Raw genomic sequence first — 4,115 nt, forward strand, 5'->3', positions numbered from 1 at the left:
GGCAACCATGGCCATTGCTGCTATAAACATTGGGGTACAGATGGCCCTTCTTTTCACGACATCTGTATCTTTGGGGTCAATACCCAGGAGTGCAATTGCAGGGTCATAGGGAAGTTCTACTTTTAATTTCTTGAGGAATCTCCACACTGTTCTCCAAAGAGACTGCACCAACTTGTATTCCCACCAACAGTGGAAGAGGGTTTCCCTTTCTCCACATCCCCTCCAACACATGTTGTTTGCTGCCTTGCTAATTTTGGCCATTCTATCTGGTGTAAGGTGATATCTCAATGTAGTTTTAATTTGAATCTCCCTGAGGGCTAGTGATGATGAACAATTTTTTTTATGTGTCTGATAGCTTTTGTATGTCTTCATTGGAGAAGTGTCTGTTCATATCTCCTGCCCATTTTTTTTATATGGTTGTCTGTTTTGTGTGTGTTGAGATTGAGGAGCTCTTTATAGATCCTGGATATCAAACTTTTGTCTGTATTGTCATTTGCAAATACCTTTTCCCATTCCATGGGTTGCCTCTTTGTTTTCTTGACTATTTCCTTTGCTTTCAGAAGCTTTTGATTTTGATGAAGTCCCAAAGGTTCATTTTTGCTTTTGTTTCCTTTGCCTTTGGAGACATAACTTGAAAGAAGTTGCTGTGCTGATATCGAAGAGTTTACTGCCCATGTTCTCCTCTAGTATTCTGATAGATTCCTGTCTCCATTTGAGGTCTTTTATCCATTTTGAGTTTATCTTTCTGTACGGTGTAAGAGAATGGTCGAGTTTCATTCTTCTACATATAGCTGCCCAGGTTTCCAAGCACCATTGAATGAATAGACTGTCTTTTTTCCACTGTATATTTTTTCCTGTTTTCTCGAAGATTATTTGACCTTAGAGTTGAGAGTCCAAATCTGGGCTCTCTACTCTTCCCCACTGGTCTCTGTGTCTGTTTTTATGCCAGTACCATGGTGTCTTGGTAATCACAGCTTTGTAGTAAAGCTTGAAATCAGGTAACATGATGCCACCAGTTGTATTTTTGTTTTTTTAACATTTCCTTATCGATTCGGTGTCTCTTCTGATTCCATACAAATTTGGGGATATTTGCTCCAGCTCTTTGAAAAATACCGGTTTAATTTTGATCGAAATATCATTAAAAGTATATATTTCTCTAGGCAGTAGAGACATGTTAACTAAGTTTATTCTTCCGATCCAAAAGCATGGAATGGTCTTCCAACTCTTTGTGTCTTCTCAATTTCTTTCATGAGCATTTTGTAGTTCCTCAAGTACAGATCCTTTACCTCTTTGGTTATGTTTATTCCCAGGTATCTTATGGTTCTTGGTGCTATAGTAAATGGAATTGATTCTCTAATTTCCCTTTCTGTATTTTCACTGTTAGTGTATAAGAAAACCACTGATTTCTGAACATTGACTTTGTATCCTCCCACATTACTGAAATTCTGTGTGAGTTGTAGTAGCTTGGGAGTGGAGTCTTTGGGTTTTCCATATAAAGAATCATGTCATCTGTGAATAGAGAGAGCTTGACTTCTTCATTGCCAATTTGGATACCTTTTATTTCTCTTTGTTGTCTGATTGCTGTTGCTAGGACATCTAATACTATGTTGAACAAGATTCGTGAGAGTGGACATCCTTGTCATGTTCCTGATCTCAACAGGAAGGATGCAAGCTTTTTCCCATTGAGGGTGATATTTGCTGTGGGTCTTTCATAGATAGATTTGATGAAGTTCAGGAATGTTCCCTCTATCCCTACACTTTGAAGCATTTTAGTCTTGAACAGATTCTGGATTTTATCAAATGCTTTTTCTGCATCAATTGAGAGGACCATGTGTTTCTTCTCTCTTCTCTTATTAATTTGTTCTATCACAGTGATTGTTTGGTGAATTTTGAACCAAACTTGTAGTCCAGGGATAAATCCCACCTGGTCATGGATAATCTATTTAATGTGCTGTTGGATCCTGTTTGCTAGGATCTTGTTGAGAATCTTAGCATCCATATTCTTCAGTGATATTGGTCTGAAATTCTCCGTTTTGGTAGGGTCGTTGCCTGGTTTGGGGATCAGGGTAATGCTGGCTCATTCAAAGAGTCTAGAAGTTTTCCTTCTGCTTCAATTTTTTGAAACAGCTTCAAGAGATTAGTTGTTATTTCTTCTTTAAAAGTTTGGTAGAATTCACCAGGGAACACATCAGGTCCTGGGCTCTTGTTTTTTCGGAGGTTTTTGAATCAATTTTTGGGGTTTAATTTTGGGATTTTATAGCTTTCTCTCTTTTCTTTTGGATTAGTGTGGCCAATGGTTTATCGATCTTACTGATTCTTTCAAAAAACCGGCTTCTAGTTTCATTGATATGCTCTATTGTATCTCTGGTTTCTACCTCATTGATCTTAGCTCTACTCTTGATTATTACCTTTTTATGTGTGGAGTTGGTTTGATTTATTGTTGATTCTCCAGTTCTTTAAGGTGCAGAGACAGCTGCTGTGTTCTGGATTTTTCAATTTTTTTGAGGGACGCTCAGATGGCTATGTATTTCCCTCTTAGGACAGCATTTGCTCTATCCCATAGGTTTTTGGACATAAGTGTCTTAAATCTCATTGGTTTCCATGAATTGTTTCAGTTCTTTTTTGAACTCCTGGTTGATCCAAGCATTCTTAAGAAAGGTGATTTTTAGCTTCCAGGTGTTTGAGTTCCTTTTGAACTCTTCTCTGTGATTGAGCTCCAGTTTCAAAGCATTGTGATCTGAGAATATGCAGGGAATAGTCTCAGTCTTTTAGTATCAGTTGAGTCCTGATTTGTGACCCAGTATATAGTCTACTCTGGAGAAGGTTCCATTTGTAGTTGAGAAGAATGAGTATTCTGTTGTTTTAGGGTGGAATGTTCTGTATAGATCTATGAGGTCCATCTGGTCCAATGTGTCATTCAATGCTCTTGTTTCTTTATTGATTTTCTGCTTCGATGATCTGTCTATTTCTGAGAGAGGTGTGTTAAGATCTCCTACTATTAATATTCACATATTCATATGAATATGATTCTTAATCTTGATTAACAATTTTCTTATGTAATTGGCTGCTCCCATATTGGGGGCATAGATATTTACAATTGTTAGATCTTCTTGGTGGATTGTCCCTTTACAAATTATGTAGTGTCCTTCTGTATCTTTGACTACAGTCTTTAGTTTAAAATCTAATTTGTCTTATATGAGAATCACTACCCCAGCCTTCTTTTGAGACCCATTGGAATGAAAGATGCTTCTCCATCCCTTCACTTTCAGTCTGGGTGTATCTTTAGGGTCAGAATGGGTCTCCTGTAGACAACATATGGATGGGTCCTGTCGTTTTATCCCTTTTGCAACCCTGTGCCATTTTATGGGCACATTTAGGCCATTCACATTGAGAGTGATTATTGACAGATATGTTTTTACTGACATCGTGTTACCTTTGAAGCCTTTCTTTCTGTAGATTGTCTCTATATTTCTGTTCAATGCTATTCTTAAGATTTTTCCTCTTTTATAGAACCCCCCTTAATATTTCCTGCAGTGCTGGCTTGGTGGTTGCAAAGTCTTTTAAGCCTTGTCAGTCTTGGAAACTCTTTAACTCTCCATCCATTTGGAATGTCAGTCTTGCTGGATAAAGTATACTTGGCTGCATGTTATTCTCCTTTAATTCCCTGAATATATCTTGACAGACCTTTCTGGCTTGCCAGGACTCTGTGGATAGGTCTGATGTTATTCTGATGGGCTTTCCTCTGTAAGTAAGGAGCCTCTTTTTCCTATCGGCTTTCAGGAGATTATACCTACAATTATGATTCCTCAATTTGACTATCAGGTGCATTGATTTATTTTTTTTTTTTTTTGAATCTATAATCTTGGGTGGAGACCCTTTGGCCTCTAGTACATAAATGCTGGTTCCATTCATGAGATTGGGAAAATTTTCATGAAGAACTTGTTCCGCTATTTCTCCTAGACTTCTTTCTTTCTCTTCCTCTTCAGTGATTCCAATAATTCTGTCTTTGAAACGTTTCATGGCATCATTTATTTCCCTGATTCTGTTTTCGTTGTTTCTAAGCTGTTTGTTCCAGGCTTCCTCCTGATCCTTTCTCTCTATCTGTTTGTCCTCCA

Source organism: Mustela nigripes, chromosome 12 (genome assembly GCF_022355385.1).
Source record: "Mustela nigripes isolate SB6536 chromosome 12, MUSNIG.SB6536, whole genome shotgun sequence".
Lineage (NCBI taxonomy): Eukaryota > Metazoa > Chordata > Mammalia > Carnivora > Mustelidae > Mustela > Mustela nigripes.